This window comes from Mercenaria mercenaria, unplaced genomic scaffold (assembly GCF_021730395.1).
Source record: "Mercenaria mercenaria strain notata unplaced genomic scaffold, MADL_Memer_1 contig_4875, whole genome shotgun sequence".
Lineage (NCBI taxonomy): Eukaryota > Metazoa > Mollusca > Bivalvia > Venerida > Veneridae > Mercenaria > Mercenaria mercenaria.
In genome coordinates, this window is record NW_026463138.1 from 20,184 (window position 1) to 32,746 (window position 12,563).

At 32.7% G+C, this 12,563-nt stretch overlaps 1 long non-coding RNA gene across 1 annotated transcript; it reads right to left on the minus strand.

Annotated features, from left to right (window-relative positions):
- Positions 1-999: 999 nt before the first annotated feature.
- Positions 1,000-11,707, minus strand: LOC128554252 (uncharacterized). The gene is made up of 4 exons (XR_008369561.1): positions 11,481-11,707; positions 10,078-10,113; positions 7,539-7,634; positions 1,000-1,083 (listed from the first exon to the last, which is right to left on the minus strand). It is a non-coding gene; the product is annotated as an uncharacterized LOC128554252 (long non-coding RNA).
- Positions 11,708-12,563: the final 856 nt, after the last annotated feature.

The window sequence follows — 12,563 nt, forward strand, 5'->3', positions numbered from 1 at the left end:
ACAGAGAGATCAGAAATCAGATACAGGCTTGTCCGGCTAACTTAGCCTAGCTCGTTGCGAATAGACAGCCTGGTTCTTTAACGTGCCCAGTGCATAACACTGATACACGCAAGGATTGCCTTGGTTCCTGACCAGTACACCTCACCGATTACTGGTTTATCATTTGAACAATAAAATGTCAGATTACTTTATTGATACCGAACACTAAGCATTAAATTACCATCTTTAAAATTGTGCACTATAGGTTAAAATATGCACGGCAATTAGGGATTTGCTTTCACTCCATATTCAATGAGTGTAAAACAGGCCAACTCAAAATATTCAATATAATAGTTGTTAGTCACAGGTTGTCTCCCTTTGGACAAAAGTTTTACATTGGGACAGTAAGCAGTAGAGTTCTTTTACCATTTAAGATATATATACTTCACGAGACACGATATTGTTAATTCATGGATGTTTCTATAGAAATAAAGTTTTTACGGGATTTCTTTTGCAAATTGGATAGGACAAATCAGTCCTGATTTATCAAAATGTAAATGACAAATTGTGGAAGATTAAAAATCGACATTTATATCAGTTGCAGACGTGTTAACAAGATAAAGTACAACATCCTATCGCAGATTTTCTCTCTTACATGAATTCTACAGATCTGTTTATCAAAAATTTTGCCGAATTAAATGTGTTTATGGTTTAAGCGTCATATCGTTACACATAATCTACACTTCCCGCCGAAAGATCGATTCATGTTATCGTGATTATTTGATTCATTATCTGAACAATACCAATGGCGAATATTGTAAGTCCGCATTCAGTTGCTACTGTTTAAGGTTATAGGCTAAAGGCTATAGGTTGAAATATGCATGGCAGTAAGGGATTTGTTCAATGTGTACCACACAGCCAAATATATAATTCAAATATTTGAGTATTAGGTATTATGTTTTGAAGTGTATCGATCGGAAAAAATCGTTTTAGAGAAGATACAAAAAGGAAGGTACTTACCTGCCCAGGCTTTCTTAGGTTTGTTGTTTTTGCAAGTCCAGGTGGCTTTGGCAATAAAGGTGGCTTTCCAGCCCTTTGTCTAGCCTGATTGAAATATATATATTGCATTTATTTATATCTTAGTTTGAATGACATGGAATATCGATTTCAATAATCGGCTTAAACAAATCTGACCTTATATATTACATAAAAAGAGAAATAAATATATAAAATATAAATATCAATTAGTGTAAGCAAAGTTCCAGTTTAATTTCACTGGCACTGGTTGAACTAATTCTAGCATAAACATTTTTGTGTGGAATTAGTAGTACGTAAGGAAATGAAACATCGGTGCAAAGTGAAAGCAACATCGGCCCGTACTAGTGTAACTGTAAAGCAAGCTCTGATAAGGATATTTTTCTCCCTTTGTATCTTGGACTTGTAGCACTAGAAATACCATTATTTCACAATATACAAGACCTCTTGCAAAACACTTACTAGTATTTGGTTTGAAGAGGATAAGATGAAACTGGTTTTAGACGGTACATACATTTATATTCAGTGGTAATTTTAAATTTCAGAGAAGATCATAAAGCATACACAAAAATCGACCATTAGTAAAACCTAAGGTTATATTGCCATCAACTAGGCATTTTATTACCAAAGTAGGACCACTCTTTGTTGACAGTAAATATAATAATGCAGCAATATTAAATCAAGGCTTTGTTTAAGTACGGAGGACATATGAAACTTTATGAAAGAGAAAGACATATTTGTTGTTGATCGATGATTTAAAATTTCTGGTTCTTTGTGGAATATATCGTTTCATCAGCTGGGATGCAAGCGTTCATGACTTAAGGTACGAAACAGATGCCAGCTGATGATGCTAATTAACATCGTATGGTGGCAAGGTAATTATATCTTAATAAAAATTTGATTTCATAAGCTCACCAGCTAATGATCTTAACATGATGTTAAACTTTAATTTGTTGGACAAATCCAAATGCTCAAATTTAATAGAATTAATTTAAGTAGTTAAAATCTGCTTTTAGATTGACACTTTTGAAGTGTGCAATATAAAGTGTATGTAAAAATATGTATAAATAAGTGCTAACTAATTCTTCATTTAGGCTAGCACGTTGAAGTCAGTGTTTACAGTAATAGTAGTAAATCTAGATGTTAAAGTTTGTTTGCTGTATAATGCCTGCCACTCGAAATGAACTGAATCCCGGACTTCATGTCCTACAATGTCAGAAAAAAAAATATGATACTGGACGTTCACAGTTCGTCAAAGATGTGAAAACGCGAGTCTTCCGTTAAAAAAAAAAAAAAAAAAAAAAAAAAAAAAACTTGACAGAAGGCATTTGATATATATTTCCAAGTTAAGTGTGTGAGTTTATCCATATAGTTTAGAAGTTGCAGTTTCATGTGTATGTGCATGCGAAGTTATTACACATGCATAGCAATAAGCGTCTGCTAACAGTATCCGTTATCTTTCATCAAAATGTTGGTTGTAGGTAAATATACACTTTAAAAACCTGTGTTCACTTTTAACATGTTAAGGCTCTGTTTTTCGTCTTGTAGGACACTGCTTGAAGTGCAAAAGGAAATTTAACACGTTTGCATACCCGTACGCATGCCCGGACACGTATACAATCCCTAATAGTGCTTTCATAAAAAAAGTATCTTACCAACACGAACAGTATTTATCTATTTGTTGTATTATTTTCAGATTAAATGGATTGTTGTATCAGTTTATGCGAGGATCAATGCTCGGAAATAGCTTAACCACGTGCTACCTACCTGTCGGGTGCCATTTATTGGTGACAATGTTCGTTAAATATGTGCGGTTTGTAACAAATTTCCCTCCTTTAAGTTTGGTCAATCTTAAAGAAAGTGACATACAATTAGCAGCTTACATGCGCTAGTTGAGTTTTCAAACAAACAGGCTTAAAACGTATGTTGAAGATAATAAGTTAAGACCGCGGAAATGCAAAAATGGTCTGCTATAAATGATGAAGACTTTGACTATTTCCAAAAACACACAGAGAAGCAACTTTGAACCTTTACCTGCGGAATATTCCAGTTACGGCTTAGCACCAGTTACATACACAGATATAGTGACAGAGAGTCTTATATTTATGTGCAGAAAATGCAGATCTAATCTGTGTGAGGATTAAGAGTCGTCACATTTCATCAAGACCATCAAGACCATACCTGATATGGTTACAATTTACCACGTCAGTACTGCAGATGCCGAACAGGATCACGTGTGTTGTAAGCGTTTGTGTGCACGCGATTGCAATTGTTTGGTACCTGGGTTGTGCAACAAAGTTTGTGACTGGGGGTAACATTTTTATGTTGCCAAAAATGCAGTCAATTTACAATTCACTTATATTCCAACGTATCGGTTACATGCCTTTTTTGGAATAATAATAATAAACAACGGAAAAACGTCATGGAACACTATGTTAAATTACAGGAAATCGGATGCAACGTAAAAGCAATAACGTGGCATAAATGACTTTGGTTTGTTAGACCAACATCTTGTTTCTGACACTTTTCGCATGTAATGACGAATATTGCATTTTTAGGTGTGCGAGTACAATTAGCATCACAACTCAAATTTATCTTTAGTAGCATAACTGATAATAAATGAATCTTCAACAATCTTAAAACAATGGAATCATCTACGTCTGGAACATTTAACAAAGTCAAAAGTGATAGTTTATTGTAGTATGTTTGCTTAGAGCCTTATTCTGGGTCCCGTGGGAATCGAAAAGAAAAACAAGCAAATTCGATGAATTGGTATCCCCCGCCGAAAGGGTTTGTGGTGAGGAATGGCAAAAAGATATATCAGGCAAAAAGTTAAGGATGTTAATAAGAAGCAAATAATTTCATTATTCAAAATCAATTTAACAGAAAACAAATGTTTAATTAAAGAGTACACAATAAATGTATAATACTTTGATCCGGACTAAAGAATTTATTTTGAATGGGATATGCTTACTGTAATAAGCTTAGCTTTTAAAATTAAATGCAGTTAATTGAAATGTGAGCTTGAAGTTTAACTGGAATGAAATATTGTCTTTGAGTGGTTTGGCACCAGGTGTTGCTGTTTTACATGTACATTTGAACTTAAAAGATCAGATGTCCTTAAGAGAACACAGATAAGATATCTTGAACATGGCTGAGGGCAAGGTTTGTGCAGTCACAACTTAACATGTTGAAGCTTCGAACATTTAAAAAAAAAAAAAAAAGGATGGAAATATATATATCTATATATAGATATATGTATATATTTATTTTTTTAGGGGGTGGGGGTGCAGGGGAACGGGGGAGGAAACAAAATTTCACATGCTGATTATAAATATTGATTGAAAGTGGGGGGGGGGGGGCAGAGGATGCATGATCAGTGGTGGGCATGACTGGGTGGAGAAGTGAGATGGGGGAATAGTACAACTTGGAAGGTTTGAAAAAAATCTAAAATAAATGAAAAAAAAAAAAAAAACAATTTGGGAGTAGGGGGGGGGGGGAGAGGGGTTGGGAGGGGGAGGGGGTGTGACCAAGGCAAGTGGGTGACCAGGTGTGGGTGCGCAACTTCACATGTTTATAATAAATGTTCACAGAAAAGAATGAAAGAAATTTAATGAAATTCTGCCAAATGGTAAGTTTGTTATGTACAAATATGTGGATTTTTAGACAATTAAAGGGCAATAACTCTGAAGTTATAAAAAGAAATCCGTACAAAATTGTCTGTGCACAACCACATTATAGTGCTCTAAATTCTGTTAAAGTTTCATAGTTCTAGGTCAAATATATCAAAAGTTATGATGCAGAAATTGGCATATCTATAGATCTAAAGTACCCTATATAGTTAAAACTAGAAACTTCTAAGGGCCATAACCCTGGTGTTACTTGGGCAATCTGTCTGAAACTTGATGGGCCCCATAACCTCATAGTGGTGAACATGTATATGAAGTTTGTTTGAAAAAAATCTAAAATAAGGAATGAATTTTTTTTTTTTTTTTTTTTTTTTTTTGGGGGGGGGGGGGGGGGTGGGGGGAGGGCAGTCGGGGGATAGGGGGGGGGGGGAGGTGTGTGATCAAGGTAAGGGGGCGACCAGGTGTGGGTACACAACTTCACATGTTTACAATAAATGTTCATGGAAAAGAATGAAAGAAATTTAATGAAATTCTACAAAATGGTAAGTTTGTTATGTACAAATATGTGGATTTTTATACAATTAAAGGGCAATAACTCTTAATTTACAAATAAATCCAAATAAAATTGTGTGTACACAACCACATTATGGTGATCTAAATTCTGTTTAAGTTTCATAGTTCTAGGTCAAATATATCAAAAGTTATGATGCAGAAATTGCCATATTTATAGTACCCTATATAGTTAACACTAGAAACTTCTAAGGGCCATAACTCTGGTGTTACTTGGGCAATCTGACTGAAACTTGACGGGCCGCAAGAACTCATTGTGGTGAACATGTATATGAAGTTTTAAGTAAATATTCCCAACCATTTCCTAGATATGGCTCCGGACGGACGGACGGACGGACGGACAACGCCAAAACTATATCCCTCCGACTTTCGTCGGTCGATAATAATGGCGACATATAATCAAACCTAGTTTGGTGTTATTCTGCTTGGCTGCATTCTTTGCTTCCAAGGAATCTTTTTACAGAATTTATTTTATGTCTGGAACAAGTAGTTGTTTGTATTTAGGAATATAAATGTGATTGCAGCACACATTAGGAAAAAACCGCCCATCTCCTATACAGCAATTTTAGCGAACGTGTCTAAGTTAGAAATCCTACAGTAAAGTCAAAGATATATTTTATTCAACGATGTTTCAGGTATTATATGATTAAAGTATGAATTGCGAAAACTAACTGGAATATCTAAAGTAAGAATAAGTTTATATTGTATCGTTATTGTTGAGTTATCGAAAAATTAAAGAGTCTGTATACCTGAAGCTACTAAATAAAATTAATAAAAAATATCCTGCTTCGAGAAAAGGATAAAAAAAAAAGTTAATAAAATTACATTTTTATCTATTCGGTAAATAACTAAATATGAAATTAAGTTTGTATTGAAATGATCGAAAAGAAATTCAACTGATTCAGAAAGCAGCCTTTCCTTACATCACATAATTTCAAAGGACAACACAAATCCTTTGTTTTACAAAAGAACGTATGAATTATATTTAATTATCTATATGTCTCAAACAACACAACACACACCACATTGCAATGAATATGCCAGAAGTTGTGTGAAACATTTTGAAAGACCTTTATCAGGCAAAAAAAACTATTTTCAATGCTTGCAGGTAACTGCATTTGCTTATTAATAAAATGTTTCTTTGAGATACACAATAAAAAAAATTACTTACAGTTTGCTTAAAAATCTTTAAAATGACAATGATTATCGGTATTTATATTAACACCTTTTTGATACTTTAAAACTTTCTTTTACATGTAAATATATAAAGTTTACATTTACCAACAGTATGAAGATAACGGTAAGCCTTATAATATAGGGTTAAACAATACACACACACACATTTATTGAATCGAACGAGCCAGAAGTTTAAATAGCATATCTGAATAACAAGCATTATGTAACAAAAGAATTGGGCGTTTTGTTTTTTGTTTTTTTGGGTTTTTTTATACAAAATTTAAATACTATTATTAGCAATTTTCCTAAATAGCTTAGAAGAGATATAAATTGGATTGCAGTCTCTTAGAAAAAAGTAACATACATGTATTAAATAAAGATTTTAAATAAATTTCATGACCAAATTGCTAATACATGTAGCTTGTTACGGTATGCGTACTAGTGCTTTTTTAAATCACGCATAATGATATGTTTATAAAAATAGATTATCTAGATCTTGTCATTTTGTATAGGCTTTATGACATGTTTTATAATAATAGACTATTAATTTGTGAAAAATTTAAAGTGTAGGGCATACTCTTCAAGCGATAAAATGATTATCTCATAAAAGTTTGCTATTTCAGTACTTCTATCTGTCATTTAATACTGAAGAATTATTATACCAATTAAATATACCAAACGTCATTTTTTCTATGATCATCCTTTTTAAATGATATTCAAGGTACAATATAAAATTACAGTTTAACAAAAGCAGTTTTATGCAATCGAATGTAACTGTTCTAATAAACAATACTTTAATAAACTTTTTCTATATGTCCAATAGCAGCACTGGTCATCTGTCTGTACGTCCGGCTTTAGCAATTTATATACCGCTCAGTATATTAAGAACTATTTGACCTAAGATCCCCAAATTTAAAAGGTTCATGTGTATTACCTAGTGTTATTGAGTGCAGTGGGTCAAAGGTCTAGGTCACGTTTATGTTTGATCAAAAAACGTTTCATCTAAATATCTTAAGAATGACTAGACCTATGCACAAGCTTTATTATCGAGGGAAACCCATGAGTCATTTCGGGTATTATTTGGGAAATAACCGGAACATGAGTGGGCACACAGAACCTCCGAAAACCAAAAGGCCAATAAAAGCATACCTCCTTCGTTGATTTTATGTCTGGGTTTTCACGTATTTCGATCTTTTTTCTTGGCAAGTCTTGCTTCTCCGGACTTGTTTCTTGGTCTTCTCTTTTCTGCAGAAATTTAGATACCATTCAACATACATACATAGAAACTGAAAGAATAAATTATTAATATACTGCTATTCATATATGAATCAACCTGAATAAATACGTTAGTATATAAAATAATATGAAATAAGGCAGTGCCTCAATCGGGAATCGTTACAGTTTATTAGCTTGCCCAGAAATATGCTTTTGTATAAATTTAAAGGTAGATTTTAGAATAAAAAAAAAACAACACTGCTCATATTTGTACTGATGTGCAAGACTTTGCAGTTTGGACAAGTTTTGTGGACGCTTATTACCCCCAAGGAAAAAGCGTATTATTCCAGAAAATCCGAAGTCAGACGCTTTGTGCACGTGCCGGAAGACCACATTTTTTAATTCGATAGTATCTCATTCGGGATATATCGCATGTTACCGTAGAGGGATCGATCCCGATTTTCGTCGCTTCGCGACGAATATTGATAGGATCGATTCCCTATCAAAATGCAATATAATCCAATCAATTTGCTGCAAGATGTTGTAACGAAATAGGTTTGTAAATCGCCAGTATGTCGGCATCTGATATATTGATTAAAAGAAAGTTCCAATGTCATCGAGCAGTTTATGCAAACCTCCAGTTGCCAAACATCATGGTTCGAATCTTTAGCACAACTATCTTAGGTTCTTAATCGTCCTTTATACTTTTTAATTGCTCAAGTTACTATATAAAGTAACCAATGTGACTGAATTAAAACGTACTTGATTAGCATGAGGTCGATTATTACAGATAATATGGCCTGGGGCCGTATTCATAAAGCATCTTAAGTATAAGTTTTGACTTAAGTTTAAGATTTTACTTAAGTTTGTGGTGATTTCAACTTAAGATTAAGTAAAAAATTAAGTTCTAGTCATAAAACAGCTAAAACTTAAGATACGTAAGAAATGACTTAAGTCAGAAAATAAAATAGCGTGGTGAGTACGATTAAAGTGTTATTTTCAGATAAAAGCACTTTAAACATAATTGTGCATGTTGTATCTGTCTGAAATTAATGTTGTTTTTTTAATATTTTCGTCCACAATAAAAAACAAGAATTACTTATTAAGTTGTTTTATGAATAACAAATATACTTAAGTAAATTAAATTTCTAACCTAAGTAATACTTGAGTAAATAATCAATTTCTTATACTTATACTTAAGATGCTTTATGAATACGGCCCTTGGTATTCCAAATATTAGCGCATATCCAGCTATATCTGACATACTTCCCGGTACATAAGAAGTCCCATTTTTAATTTAACAGTGACTTGAAACAAGTACAAAATACTGAAACAAATATATACATTGTATTTTTCAGAACAAAACCTAGCAAAACTACCACAATGCCATAAGGATGATTCAATGAAAGTTATATACAGAATGTACATAACATATTGTTTGTAAGATGTTTGTTGGAATACTATACTATCCATTAAAATAGTAACATACATATTCACAAGAATATTGACATTACTGGTAATGTATTGTAGCGTCTGATGCGACCTATCCTAGCTGCACTGTTGCGCATATGCATCTCAGCATCTTAGGTTACCCTATTCGAAATATTCCTTACATAGATTTTTTATTTTTCCTTCACAGAGTCTCACCTCTATCGATACAGTTTGTCATGCTTTGATGTCAGCAGAATGCTTCTGTTTCATATGCATTAACGTTCAAGATACTGTGATATCATTTGAATTCGTTAGCATAAAATTTCAAGCATATGGCAAAATAGGCAGTTTCGCACGGACTTAAATTTGAAATAAACAAAGGTAAAACATACATATATTTCGGACAGGAAATCAATTCGGATACTATTAATGTACTTAGGGGATAAATGATAGCACAGTTTTAAATTCGCGCATCATTTCTAGCGCGAAATACGCAAAAACTTGACTTATGCATCCCATAGATGAGATAAGTGAACATTTTGTCAGTACCGCTTCCTGTGACGCACTAAATTGCAATTGCATATGCTTTGTATAACATACCAGCAATATATTTTGTTAGATAATGAGAAATAAGGCATGACGACATACATACATATGTTCTGTTCTTGACTATGAAATTGTGCTTATTGAGGTGTCACAGTGTTTGTTGTATAATACGTCAAAGCTGCAGACAGAAACCAGAGGTAGACAAATAAGTGGTCGGTGCCAGTATTAACTTTCATTGTAGCCAACTCAGTTGAGTGATGACTGCTGTCCTTCTTGAAATTTGTTTAAATCTACATGCCGCTATAAACTCTCACAACCTACCCTCGCTATATTATTACAATTCTTGAGCAAGAACAAACGTGTGCTAAACAAGACAAATCATAATTGATAACAAAGAGGTAATTCATAGATTTTTTTTTTTTAAATTTCAAGTAAAACTATATTTTTTTCTTTGCAAGAAACAAAGTAAATTTTATGAAATATCTTAAAATGTTACCTCAAACACTTCGCAAAGAGACTTGACTTTTGGCATCTGTAAGAAATAATGACGACTTTGAAAACTGCATGTTAAATTTATACTCTTTCGCCATCACTTTTGTAACACAGAAGTACACAGTCGCAGATATTCTGATATATGGGGATAGTTCCTGATGTTCGAACCATACGTTTATAAACTGAAATATCCTCATGTTCAAATGTGTTTCTCTCTTGTAACTGAAAGATGATTTTTTTTAATTATTTTATCGTATAACCATGAGTTATACTGAAACAATTTTTTATTTCCAAAAATAACTTGCGTCCATTTATGGTATTGGAGGATGTTCTGGAAACCAGAAAAGCACACACGTGCATGTGACACTCCTTCGGGCTAACTCGAGGCAGCAAAATATTAGATGCAAACAATCCTTAAAAATGTTTTCTTGCAGATTATCTGGTTGCCATCAGATTAAGAAGGAACCACTTTTCTTTAAAACGTGCTCAAGAAGTTGATGTTTAAGCTACAAATAGATAAACTGAAGATGTATTTAGTGATCATCTCAACGTTTGTAAAACCTGAAGAATTGTTACTTATTTTGACAGTGATATCAATGTTTTCTAATGCAGATTATTACATTTTGTTATTTTTTACATAGAAGGGAAGAATAAGCCTAGTATTTATTTTTCGTGTTTTATTCTGAGTAGCTGTATTTACATGGTGTACCGACCTATATTTTAGAGCAATTCGAACATAAATTCAAGAATATCCATTAGCTTCTCTACCAAAGAAATAAAAACAAATATCTTAATTTCCAAGTTTTAAGTAATTTGTCGTCGCAGCGAAGTCGAAAGTAATTTTTTAAAAAAAATCAAATTAATTCTCAGAGCTGCTTTATTTATAATGTCTACATCTTTTTTATGGAGGGTTAACTTCACAATTACAACGTTACTGAACGTTTGTCAGCCAGCCTATTTTTCCCAGTGGAAAAATGACCAAATTAAAGCTACAGACATAAAAACTAAAAATATGATACACATTCGACTCAGATATCAACAGATGATCAAAAATGGGTTTAAAAATCACCTATTTGCAGCGTTGAAATAATTTTGAACTCAGATGAAGTGTACATGTACAGAATGTACGAGAGTGATCGATTTCATTTTCTTACTGATAAGAATATTAGGTAAAGTCAGTGTGATTCCCAGCTGATAGATTTAATAAGAATTTATACAAGTACTCTTTCAATCACAAGGGGGAAGTTAAAACAACGAGTATTCGGTTTATATTAAAAATAATGTAAATGAAACAGAGGATATTTTGATACCGTTTTACACACACCATAGCCTGTGTCTATGCACTTTTTCTTTTTTATGCGCAATTGTAATTACAAAATAATATTGATAATTAATATAATTGTATACCTTTAAGTTGCCTTCTTCGACGATATAACAGTCCACAAGTTACACAAACGGGACGTTAAAATGCAATACGGTATTCATAAATATATATCTAATTATCCAGATAGTAAGTTATACAATCAATTACTTTGAATTTACAAAGTGCCACTGGTATGTGCTTTATGAAAAGTGTGCTACAACAAAAATATTTGAGAATGTTATTTAAAGATTTGATGACATAATTCCCAATCATTATCGACACGGTTAAGCGCGCTATACAATTGAATAGGTATATTGTGTCAAGTTACAACGCAAACAAACGTGAAGTATGGTGGAAGGTTTAAGATATGAAACTATCTTTTTAGATTAAAATACCTCGAGAGGTCGGTGTAATAGGCCTTGCAAATGAAGTATAAGGTCGTAAGGGTCTAGAAAGGATGTCAAACACTAAAAATAACATGATGTTACTAAATAAATAAGGCAATATTTTTTCTTGTGTTTATTCGGGATTGAATGTGGGTTATTATTACGCTGAGGTATACCTTCAAGGTCAACATAAACTAACCAAAAGTAGCAAAATGTATATTTTAATAAAATTTCTAATTCATCAGTTTTCAAATAAAATATCTATTTTAGGGTATATATTGTTCTATTAATTTATTCAATTAGTGATTGTAGATTTTGATTTAAGATTTGATTATAAAAAGTCCAACAAACATTGTCACAGGCGTGTCGCCAGATTGGTATGAAAATTTTAAACAAAAGCTGAATTCCGATTGTAAATTTTGTCCATATAGTATTAGAATACTTAATTTATGATGGTGATAGAAATATCCCTGTAACTGGATCATTTTGTTGATATCTTGATAACGTAAAGGTGGTAATTTACGATGCTAAACATAAGCGGGCATATCTCTTACATTTATCACAATGTTGGGTATGTATGATATTATCAGAGATAGAGAACTGTACATTCGTTCATAAAAAGAAGCGATACTATATGAATAGTTAGTTTTTTATAACTTGATTTTCCCGGAAATAAATCATATCAGAATGGTATATGGCATTTCAGATTGGTAGATGCAGTTTTAAATAAAATAACCCCAA